This window comes from Dermacentor andersoni, chromosome 7, assembly GCF_023375885.2.
Source record: "Dermacentor andersoni chromosome 7, qqDerAnde1_hic_scaffold, whole genome shotgun sequence".
Lineage (NCBI taxonomy): Eukaryota > Metazoa > Arthropoda > Arachnida > Ixodida > Ixodidae > Dermacentor > Dermacentor andersoni.
Window position 1 is genome coordinate 139,773,286 of NC_092820.1, and position 12,741 is coordinate 139,786,026.

Here is a 12,741-nt window from a genome sequence, read left to right on the forward strand (position 1 = left end):
TAGTACTATGAAGTAGCTGTGCCATTGTTTAAGTATTGCAAGCAAGTCAGCTAATCACAATCTGTGTCCAGGATTCACAGATATTTAAAATTTATAGAATTTGTAATTTGATACAGGTTGCCTCTAATTTAGCGTTCCGCTCCTAGGATATGGAGCAGCACCCGTTTGTGTGTGTAAAAGTGAGGGCCAAATTTGTTTCAGAATTACGAAAGGTAGCTGAATGCCTGTAAAAAAAACTAGAAAAAATCTTCCAACTTCTCAACCATGAGAACAGATCCAAGTTTTCCTTCAAGTTTGGCACATGCACATTATTACAAGTAGCTTAGAGATGTCAGTCACAACCGAGACAACTACTGCTAAGTACTTTGAAGATGAATTCCTGTCTGGATTGCTTCATTTTTCACCACGCATGACATAGGTAATAAAAACTGCAAGGCCATCAATGTAATGTAGGTTTATAGAACAATAGCCTCCTCCGCAGCGAGTAGAAGGATGTATCGTTCGCTATCATGGAAACCGAACATGTGCGACCAACCTAAGGTGGTTTCTCGTGAAATATGTTTCTGTGCCGAACAATCGCTTTTGTCGCACTTGTTGCCTCCGTGTACGGTAGGTCACTTCTTTTCTCTGCTCAGTCACTACAACACCTACAATTCTTCAAGATAGCCCTAACGAAATAGTCAAACAGTGAGAATTGTTCATTTCATTTTAGGAATTTTGTCCGATAAAGGGCCCTTCAGCAGGCAACATAAAAAATTTCGGTTATACGCTGGAAGTTGTTACGTGACCTCTGGGAGCGTTCTGCCGCAATAATTTTGTAACTCTTTATTAGTAGCCTAGATAGAAATGCAGAAGAGCAATGTTACCTTTATCAAATGCCACAAGACTGTCTGCAACGGCAACAAAGTTCACGATGCCTTATATACTTAACAATTACAAAACAGCACTGTGTTCAATGTGGCTACCTCAGAATTCCGTTTTGTAGTACAGGTGTTCGGTAGCCGTGGTCAGCTCGAACTGGGACTCCTAGTACTCGTACCTGAAGTTTTGCCGACCGCCACCGCAGTGTGCGTTTTCGCGGTCCAGTGCGTCATTGCATTTGCGTTCAGCATTTCCATGCTCACTCGAATGGAAGCAGCTGCACAGCGCGGACAGCGTGTTGTTCTCGTTCGCGATTCTGGAGCTTGCCTGAACCGCGCTTCACAAGCTGTTAGGTGATCGTCCTTTCTTCTCATTCATATATATATATATATATATATATATATATATATATATATTTATGTAAATAAATATAATTCAATGAGAAGTTCTGTAGGTCCGGTGCATAGGTAGTTTTAGTAACGAAGGTGCACACTTACGAAAATTGGATCCTTAATGTTTTTAACGTTTCGGCCGTGCCACGGCCGAAACGTTAAAAACATTAAGGATCCAATTTTCGTAAGTGTGCACCTTCGTTTCTAAAGCTATATATATATATATATATATATATATATATATGGGGCTTCTTCCAAGTTCAGCACGCAGGACCCTGCTTTTAGGAAGACTTACTTACAGAACGCTTTCGGCTGGTGAACACCAGCCTTCGTCAGAGTACAGTGGCGTACTCTGTACTCTGACGAAGGCTGGTCCACCAGCCGAAGACGTTCAGTAGTTAAGTCTTCCTAAAAGTTCTTCCTCTCTTTCCTGCGTATATATATATATATATATATATATATATATATATATATATGTACATATCGAGAGAGAGAGAGGTAGATATGCATCTATAAATTCTTCACGCCAATACACACAATAATTACTTTCGTCTTTCAGCAGTTGATAAAGAAGGCGGATAGCAATGTTATTTCGAAAGCAAAACTAAGAAACGTTGAAATGCTCGTGTTTTGCACATGCACATCTTTTTATCATTCCTATGGGTTATCAACGTGCCGAGATTGAAAATCTGGTAAAGAAAAAGAGCAAATAAATTTTTACCGGTGACGAGTAAAATTTAATGCACGTCATATGTAGTTATACAATCTTGTGTGAGTATATATTCAGATACAAGTCACGCGTGGACATTGCGGCGGCTCCAGTAGATGGTGCTGAATGTCCGGACGAGAGCGCGAGAGGGGAGTCCGGTTGCAGTGCGTGGGCCACACATGAGGCGCTTCGTTCGTGTCATTGCGGAGCGTCGATACATCTCGTCAACGATGCTGGCTTTAACGTCAGTTATTCTGCGGCTGTTTCTGGAGGGATTGTAGGCACGCTGAACATGGCTCTACCGCCCCAGTGGCACTGCAAATGAAAATTTGAAAGAGAAAAATAATTTTGCGGTCAAGTTCGTGTCTTCATACATGTCTGTTCTCGGCTTACACAGGTATATGAATAAAAGCACTAGAAAATAAACTATAGGCATTTTACCAGACACTAGAAGTTAGCTTTCTTTTTGTCGCGTAGTGATAGTAGTGGTTGGCTTTCGCTAAAACACCTCTCTAAATCAATGCAACAACCCTAAGAACCGGTCTTAAAAGGACATTTGTGATGTATTGAAAATGGTAGATAATGATGGAGATGCTGTTATTGACTACGAAATCTATTTGCTACCTGAAGCTCTAGCTGACTAGGTTTCTAAAGGATACTGGCGTGGTACTAGTTAAAGACCAGAAAATTTTACTAACCCTAACAAGCGCAAGTACCTATCAAGGGACAACCTTGAACCTACAATAGGTGTAATTTTGCCCACTATCTTTCACTGAAGTACGTATAGTCCCCGCTCCTACCTCACATTTATGCGACAATTTCGCGTATGGAAGACTTATTACTATACTCCAGAACTATGTGAACGTTAGCATTACCTATGAAATTTTAATTAACACCGCAAGAATAAAACATGTCAAGACTTTAGAGTTACTAAACTACATAGTGAGCTCTCCTTCCCTAAAAGTGGCAGGAGTAGTAACCTATAAAAATTATCGTCCAGGAGGTGAAACAGGTTGCTATACATGAAGCTGAGTTAACAAAATTCGCAATAGCTTAGAACATATGCTGATTGGAAGCTAGTTATGTGCCTATTATATTTTACCTTACACACCATTATTATTCCAGCGCCCAACTGGTTCAAAAGAAAGGAGTCAAACAGTATGTATACTTTGTTTTCTACTTTTATCTCCTGAAAAAGACGAATGAATGATAAGCTTATCCACCCACACGAAACTAAAAGTAGACTGAGAAATATGTACAATTTCCCCGGTACAAACGAGCCTGGTGTATTAATTAGGGATGCAATAGGTGTAGAGTCGTCTGGTAGATGAAGCTATGTATCGTCACATATTCATATATTTAGATTTGCTTTTTAATGCACAGTACCTTTGCCTAAGGCTTGTGCAATGGAAAGTTCAATAATAAAGAATCCTCCAAAAATTCAGTATTTGATAGTTCATCTGTATTACCAGAATCAGTTAGAAAGCACTTGCCTTGTAAAGCAATGATCCACAGAAGTGTTTAACCAACAAGTACCAAGTAATGATACTTGATCTGAAATATCTTTCTAAAATGTTGAACCCCAGTTTCATTCTCATGTATTTTACAGGACAATTCAACCATAAGTCCTATTTCATATTTATAATGTTACTTTGATGACTAATATTATTGATATTTTGACAAAAGAGACAGGTGGAAAATGACGTCGGTCCAAATGGGCGGACAGCTGTAGCTGCCTCTCGACAAAGTAAATTCCCTCATCCTCCCAAACTAAAGTAATATTTAGATTAAGAGGCTTCTTCACACAGGCGTCCCTTTATTGATGAAAACAGCTCTTAGGAAGGTGAAATAATAGACGCGCACCTTTTATTTACAGTGGGTGCATGTAATGTTGAAAATTTTCCCAGCGTTTCTATTGCTCACCTACACAGTAGGCATTGTTCTTTTTTTTCAGATTTCACTACAAACCTGCCACAATGGTATGGTACAGTGCCAGTTCACTGCCTTATACCAGCTCCTACTGGCCCCTGTCGACCACTACTGAACTATCATTATTACGATCCGAAAAACGGGGTCTGTAAGAAGGTCAATCCTACTCTTTGCAGCGCAGGTGCAAACTTATACAGTACCAAAGAAAGCTGCTACGAAGTCTGCAGCTGTGAGTAAGCATTATTGCCTTCAGGAAAAAAGAAAGGGCGTAGCCTTTAAGTGCGTCCCCTGCATGCCTGGTTAAGGCGTAACATTAATAAAAATTAACAAAAGAATTAGGCACAAACGGGAGGAAGAAGAGGTAACAAAAGTACTGTATGTTGCTTCTCTTTTTTGGTATCTTGTCAGTCGTTATGCCTGATTTCAGACAACAACGGGGTGGTATTAAAATGCTCGACTTTTTGTTGATCGCTATAGTTTTTAGATATTCCTAATCTGCAACTTCACATTTAACTAACCGTGATTCTTCAGCTATCATCTACTCTCGAGAGTGTAGCGTTAAACTACTGAGGCAGGGATATTTAACTATATCTTTCAGCTGGACGCGCCCAAAAAGAGACACACTGCCTATGACTGCCTCTCATCGGTACCTGCGAGCCGGTGCTTCAAACATGGCACCATGATCGTGATAAAAGGATCTGCAAAAGACTGAACTACACCATCTGTAGCCTGGGCACCAAAGAGTTCTCCACGGAAGAGATGTGTCTTATCACGTGCTTCGGTGAGTTCCCTATAAAATGACCTAGAAAAAATTTTCTCGGGAGGCGTTCTTCAAGTTCGAAAAAAAAATTGTATCTGTGCTGCTTTCCCACATATGCATCCGTCGAGCAATTCAGCGACATAACTGCTCAAGCTTCTGTGGATATCTCATTTTCGACTAAATTATAGTAGTAAAACACGGATATGCCAAGCCTTTAAACAGAAAATGAAAACGTTTGTATACGTACCGGCCAAGCCTAATCTCGGTGTTTGTTCTCCAGTTTTCTGTTACGCCAATGCAATCTTCAAGTCACACACGTTAAAGTACTGTACTTATTAGTTCACTTCTTCATAGTGGCTTCAATTGCGTCATATGTTATACTTAGTGGAACATATTTGTGAATGAAATACAGAAGGGCCGAGAGTTCTTCGTATGCTATTTATGTACTTTAAAAAACGATCTGTTCGCAGTACGCTGCACATTTGAGAACTAGCTTTACTCAAAACGGCATCTGGATATACGCGTATTTCAATGTCCTTTGAGATCAGGTGCACCATGTACAAGGCTATAGGTATCTCTGCCGCTCTTGTGCTTGATAGTTAACGTAACTCTAATGAAATAACTTTTGTATGCAGAATACAAAATCAAAGAAATAGAATCTACTTACTTCGATCCAAAGCTATTAAAAACTTCAATTCTACAAGCCATAATAACAAAGTGCTTTTTGAAAGCAACTGTTGGTGCCTTTAACTTCAGTTCAATGTAATCTGCTTTTCAGGTGCCTATATTTGTCATCAGTACATTACAGTTTAGCGAAGAGGTTAACCTCTGCCACGTTGTTTTTGTTGAGCCGGGAGAACAAGTCAATGTATTAGCAGAGTGCGCACGCCCTGCATTTTCCCAATCTATATCTGGACGATTGCGAGGTCGTTGTAGGTGTCAAATGCTACTGGTCCTTGCATCTCATAAATTTCTCGTACAATGCGCTTTCTTGCGTATCCTTGGAAATATTTCGACTATATTCCAGGACTTACAAATTTTCCCCATTTCTATGAATTCGTTCAAATGATAAACTGGCTGGAAGACCCTAAAATTATTCATAGGCTGTGTCCGCGTCATCACTTATAAGAACACCGTCCCCAAAAAATTTAGCAACATATTTCTCTCTGTGTAATTTCAGCAAGCACCCTGTTTATTGCTTTTCATGTTGGCAGTGCTTCTTATACCATAGAAATTAAATTATTGAGCACTCACGTCAGACCTAACGTCACCTAAAGTAATGGCCTCCAAGTTAATGTTGATTCACATTGTGTGTAAAACAAACTTTTCAATATTGTGAAACAAATTCAGGTTTTATTTTTTTTGTAGCAGGAATAAAGCCTAAGGTTTTGTGCAGCCTAAAGCCAAGGTCTGAGCCATGCATGGGCAGATCACGAACATGGTACTTTGTTTTAGGGAGCAACGGCTGTCACAGGTTCCCAAGCGGTCGCTGCGCAGCAAATGACAATGGTTTCACGACCAGACAAAAGTGCCTGGCGAGATGTAGTTGTGAGTACCAGCCCATCTTTTATTCTTGTATTCAGCATATTCTATTTTAATATAGGAAAACAACCATGGTAAAGGAAAGACAGCTACAAGCTTATATTCGGAAAATATCATTCATAGTGCCACTGTCTTGGTCGATATTGTCGTAAGTACAGCCCGAAATTAGGAAAAGTAGTTTCTTTGCTAAGAGGCAAGTTCAGTTCATATATTTATAACCTCATGGGAAAAAAGGTTCTCAAAATCCGATTACTTCTATCTCGTCAATGTTTGAAATGATCTGTATGTCATAGGAATTTCAACATATCTTGAATAAATACATATCCGAAAGGTATTCAGCCACGCTGCAAAATTCCTCAAAGTAGTTTCTAGAAAAATTGCTTCAGCTGCTCCACAAAGCAGACTACGTATTTGAATGTTTCAATAGGAATGCCTGCTCTGACTGAATAGATCATGGGCGACTATATTTTGCAATGCTTCTTTTTGTACTTCACTCGACAGATTTGCCAATTGCGCAATTACGCCGCTTTTTGTAATTCACGTCACCCTGGTGGCAAGGCGGATGGCAAATAAAGATGAGTTAAGATCACAAGAATTCTTTAAAAAAAGGTCCCGTATGCATGTACTTTGTTGGTACTTCTCAACAGTACTTCAGAGAAGCCCACAGTTCAGACAAGCCCACATATGATACTAGAATGTGAAGATGAGCTCAACGCTCAAAAGTTTTATTAGGTGTGGCATTTCTCGGCTACATTAGGCGTTTTGAGCCTATCTATCTATCTATCTATCTATCTATCTATCTATCTATCTATCTATCTATCTATCTATCTATCTATCTATCTATCTATCTATCTATCTATCTATCTATCTATCTATCTATCTATCGATCTATCTATCTATCTATCTATCTATCTATCTCTATCTATCTCTCTATCTATCTATCTATCTATCTATCTATCTATCTATCTATCTATCTATCTATCTATCTATCTATATATCTATCTATCTATCTATCCTCTTACGCCAACGCAGTGCCTAAGATCTCTACCAGCTTGGGCAATAGGTATAACAGGTGGTATTGATACCGTGGTGATCGTTCCATTATCGTCAGTTAATTTTTACCATGCCATCGTTGTCCAGCCCTCTACGCCAAACCAGTGACCAGTGAAAGTTATCAGATAGCTTGGGCCCCCACCCACTACGTACGAGCATGAGGTCCTGATACAGCCATCGTCGTCACATCGTCGTCATTCCAGCTTTGTCACGGAACTCTCATCATGCCGTCGTCATCATACATTCGTCAAGTATTCCTTGTCATGCCATCGTCGTGATTGCGTGGTGGTCCTTCCATCTTCTTCCCACCAGCTTTATCTTCTGACATTCCTGATGCCGCCGTCGTCACGCCTCCTACGCCAACCCAGTGAGCAAATTTGTGTAGCAGCTTCTGTCACTGTGCGTGATCTCCGGGTCATGATACAGCGATGGTCTTTGCATCTTCGTCATTCCAACTTCGCCATCAGACTTCCGTCATGCTCTCGTCGTAAGGCCATCGTCGACATTCACTCGTCGTCACCATGTAGTCGTCACACCGCTGTCATGCCATCGTCGCCATTGTGTCGTCGTCGTCATGCTGTCATCTTCATTCATCCTTTGTCGTACCGTCGTTGTGATGCTGTCAAGGTTGTTTCATTTTCGTCGTTGTAACTTCGTCATCTGACTCTTGTCAAGCCGTCGGCGCCATGCCATTATGGACATGACACATATGCATGCTGTGGTTTCTCATCCTAATCACTTCAAAGATGCCATCCAATTGTCATCATGCTGTCGCCGTCATACCACCTTTGTCTATTCGTCAACGTCATTTCTTCTTCCTAATACCACGGTAATTATGTTCTCCTTAATTTGTGACTATGCCACCGTTATCATGTGTTCGTTGTCATACGTCGTCAGATATTCGCTGTCATGTGTGTGTCCTCATAAAGTCGTCTTCGTGAAGTCGTCCTCATGCATCACCACAATCCTACCTTCCTCATCCGGTTGTCGTCATACCGTCGCCACACCATCGTCATCATGCCATCGTAGCCATGGACTCATTGTCATTCCACTTTCCTCATGCCAACATTGTCACGCTCCGGTGCTTATATCATCGCCATCAAGTTGTCCTCATACCATCGTCCTCATACCATCTTTGTAGTCCTATCAATGTCATTCCTTTTTCGTCATTGCATCGTTATTACTTCGTTGGCGGCGGTGATATGTGGCATCGGCAAAGTGGGCCGATACCGGAGACGGTGTATGTCGCTTGAAGCCGAAGCAAAGAAATTCCCAGAATGAGCACTGCAGATGTTCTATAAACGCAACTTCAGCTATAAATTATTTGACTTCATGTGTTTAATGCTTGTTACCTCAATTTACAAGCAATGACGGCAAGCTCGCTCCTAATTTTCCACCTGTTTTATTATGCAATGTATTGCCTAATGGTATATAAAACCGTCCCGTTGATTAACTTAAAGGGAATGTGTGTTTACATTTGTTCAATAGATGTTCAATTTTTCCTAATTCTACTTTTTGTGTGTTGTTTTCAGTTTTACATTTATATTTATGGGCTAGATGTTGTATTTCTCATAATTCTGTTTATTTTCAATGTTGTGCTGTTTATAACTGAAGGCAGTTCTACATTGTACGGTGTTAGTTGTTCTGAATAACCTGACAATGATTATTGTAGACTCATATTCTTTAATGTATATATTAGCGACAAGTCGCACATTCAGTCGTTTGAATATGAGTCAATCTTCTGTATTTATGTGTTTTTTAAAATCTATGCTTCAGATTTACGGAAATCAAACTGAACTTAAAATTATAGTATGTTAATTGCACTACTGTCTGCTGTCATTGTGGCACGGCTTTTTCCCATCTTACAAACGTTGATTACAAACGTAGTTACACACATTTAATTTTGTTGATTTCTGAGAAAAGTGCCATTTCATTTCATCAGAACCAATACTTGTGTTCGAGTGTTGCTTCACTGCCCAACAGCTCTCTTATCTGGTCCAGAAATGGTCACAACATGCGAGGATAAATTGAAAGCTTTAGGGGAAGGCACTTCGATTTCATTAACGGGAGCTTCCCACTGTTCCCAAAGAAGAAATCAATGAAAACGTATGTGGTCGAAACATTGAAGGTAACAAATTAACTATACAAAAGCTATCGAGTTGCATGCAAAACGTAGGCTCTGCTGACTCAACAAAAGATAACCTCATGTTTCCGGAAGAAGTATTTGTCATGCATGGGAAGAATATATGGGGATCACATGAACTGTGCTTCAGCGCCGATTTCGTCAATTACTTTTAATAATTCGATTGCGTTTACTAACGTGTTCTATTTGATTGCTTTCATGTATGCGCAAAAGAGCGACAAATTATGCAAACTGCCTAGCTGAATCTGCAACCTCGCATGAACACGAGTGCACCGTTTTATGTTCTGCCACTCCCGCCAGCAATAAAAACATCCGTGATATGGGGTCGGACATGTAGCTGTTCAACACATATATTAGGAACATCACAAGAGCGCATTTTTTTTTTCTATCTCATTCGGAATCCCACCGGTAACTGAGCCGGAAACAATATGCTGATCCGAATGGAGGTATAAATATGAACTGACGGCGTTTTTCTTTCTTTCTTTTCTTTTTCACACAGAGCCTCTGCACGAGTACAAAATTGTGCTTCACGCAATGCACCATCCTCTACAAACGCCTGTAATGAGAGCGCACTTGCTTCTTTTTGCTGTTCCCTCAGTTTTTATTTATGGCGTTTAGCACTCTTTCAGAACTAACCATGGCTTCTTATGACTCTCGAAATTGGTTATGCTATGCAATGTTCCGATGGACACCTGGCCACTGTAATATCACTGGGAATGTTGCAGCAGACAAGGCAGCTGGGAAATCACGTATTAATAACTCATCATATTGTTTCCTCTTACGCAAGACCAATAGCAGCACATACTAAGACAGATCTCAGCTTATGGTTGCAAAGCGGAATGGTTTGATCAGAACTCGAAATATTCAGATTCATTTCACACTGACCCATCAGCTCAGTTTAAAATCCCGTCCACATTAAATAGAACCAGAGCCTTTGAAACACTGATTCACCGTCTGCGGCTTGGTACAGTGTACACAAAAGACCTTCTACATAAAACTTCAACAGCTGATAATGTGGAATGCACTTGTGGCCACGGGGATGAGGATGTACAGCATCTTCTGGTAGAATGTCCACTGCATGACAAGCTCAAACAACGCTTAGCACTTTATTTAGTGACATTAGATCTCAGCGCCTTCAGTCTCATGAAAATCTTAGGCTCTTGGTGAACATACTCATTGCAAAGACGAGAGTTACTGGCCCTTCAAAGATTTCCAGAAGAGAGAAATATTCTCGGATTGTATTGATTAGAGTGTTTAGTTGTGATAGGCGTATTCTGTTTTTCTTTTACCTAACTTTTGCCAATCCAATGCCTGGTTTTATGTACGCTTCATATTAGTTTATTCCGTGATTTCTTATGTCCCCTGATTTTGGTCTAGCTAAATGACTGGACATTGTTTACTCTAGCGCACATAAGTTAATGGAATTTGTGTAAATATTTCATTACATCAATTAGGATTTTTTTTTCAATTTCTAATTACTATGCAAAAAGGACTAGCCGGTGGCAATTAACGGCGATATCTCCTAAATACCATATAATAAACAATGTAAAAGCATTCATTGCCCCATGAAGCGAGAAATCCGGCGTCCGTTCTTATACGAGGATACCAAAACCCACTTGACAAGTGATGACGTCACGTTTTCGGTGGTGGACCTGCTGTTGCTCCCACTACGAACTCCAACGTTGAACAGCCATGTCATCGGACGGACACCGTGGCCCACCGCCATAATTAAATTTCGGCGGATTAAGCCGAAATTGGCTTGAATAATGTGGGAAAATGCGGAATAAAGTAGATAAAGTTTGGAATTAATTATAGTCAAGTTGAATTAAGGCGGAGGTTTAATTTAATGTGATAACTTAGACAAGTCCTAATGCTTTTGTATTCAAATTATGTGAGGCTATTTAAGTGACTACAATTTCTTGTGAGTCGATCCCAAAGGTAATTCAGTTTATCACAGTGGTAAAAAAAACACACGGCGCTACCGCTGGTACTTGTGGTACCATGCAGTAGCGTGCGGTACAGCACGTCGGTAACGCACGTTGGCATGGCGGTAATGAGAGTGTTCCCTCGGTATTCCCTCCTGGCAGCTAGTGTTTCGAGGCGCGGTCATTAAATTGCTGTGACTGTGATCGAATACGCAGATGACGTCATGCAGAGGCTACAATTCCCGCCCGCAAACAAGAGATACTCGAAGATCCTTAAAGGGATTACCAATTAGTCCTTCATGATTTGGCTCGTGAAGAGCCGGCTTGCCACAGTGTACAGATAAGGCATGGCAACAAGGGAAGAGCGACTGACGGCACATATTGTAACCATAGGGTCACAAATAACCACCTTCCAAAAGCCTCCTAAAAGTGCACTCTTGAATAGCAATTGCGGTTAGTTCTCTGTAAGTTTTTCGACTACCCATTACCTCTTCCCGATTGAAGGATAGCAACCGCAAATTCTCATATGTTTACCTTCTCTGTCTCTAATGTTTCTTTAGAATCTCTGTTTTGTGTAGGCTATTCCATATAACCGGTAATAATAGCAATAAAAATATTCCAAGCATCGTCTTATGAAGGTTACATACCCAAGGAACAAGCTCGAATTGTAGCATGTAATGCTATACAGCGTGAAAGAACGACCCAAGGTTTTTACAAGCACAGAACAGGCTTTGTAACCGGATCTTCAAAAGTTTCTCTAATGAAATAGCGCTGCCGTATTCAGGACAAAATCATTGTTTACACAGATCCTTAAAGTGACATAGCTTGTCACCTGGTTAGGAAAACATTGCACATGTCGCTCCCTGGTAGCATAATGAAAGCCGAAAAACCTGCGGCGATATTCCCCACGAGGGTTTAGCAATCATTCATGGATAATAAATAAACAGTTCTTGAATTAATTTGAACACTTCTGGCTGTAGCTTTTGGTGCGATTCTTTTAGAAATGCACTACCGTTTTATTCCAACTTCTCGTTATTTCAGATGAAAAATAGTGGACGAGCAGCCTACAGGGTCAAGAAAGGCCACGGTATCTGTAACTATATGCAAGATCCCTAATGACTTTCTGGCTGCCATAAAAACGTGTTCATTGACTGTGACCTCGAAGTTGTTGCGTGCTGTTTTCACATATATATCACACACTAGAACACTCAGTTCTAGTGTTCATGAAGCATTCAGCATTCATATCGAAACTCCTGGTGGCATCACGAACCTTAATAAACTTGACTACGAATAACTTTGTTTTGGTACAATTTCTCTAGAAGGCACTTATTTCTTATTATTCCAGGTGTCTCTAAAAATCCCACTAGAAAGAAAATGGCTTTAATAACGCTGTGGGAAAAGAAAAACAAGGAATTTCGCAAAATATT

At 40.4% G+C, this 12,741-nt stretch overlaps 1 long non-coding RNA gene across 1 annotated transcript; it reads left to right on the top strand.

The window, feature by feature from the left end:
- The first annotated feature begins 499 nt into the window (after positions 1-499).
- On the top strand, positions 500-12,469 carry LOC129385344 (uncharacterized). The gene is made up of 6 exons (XR_008612913.2): positions 500-687; positions 3,088-3,120; positions 3,917-4,120; positions 4,490-4,672; positions 6,107-6,199; positions 12,356-12,469. It is a non-coding gene; the product is annotated as an uncharacterized lncRNA (long non-coding RNA).
- The last annotated feature ends 272 nt before the right edge of the window (positions 12,470-12,741 follow it).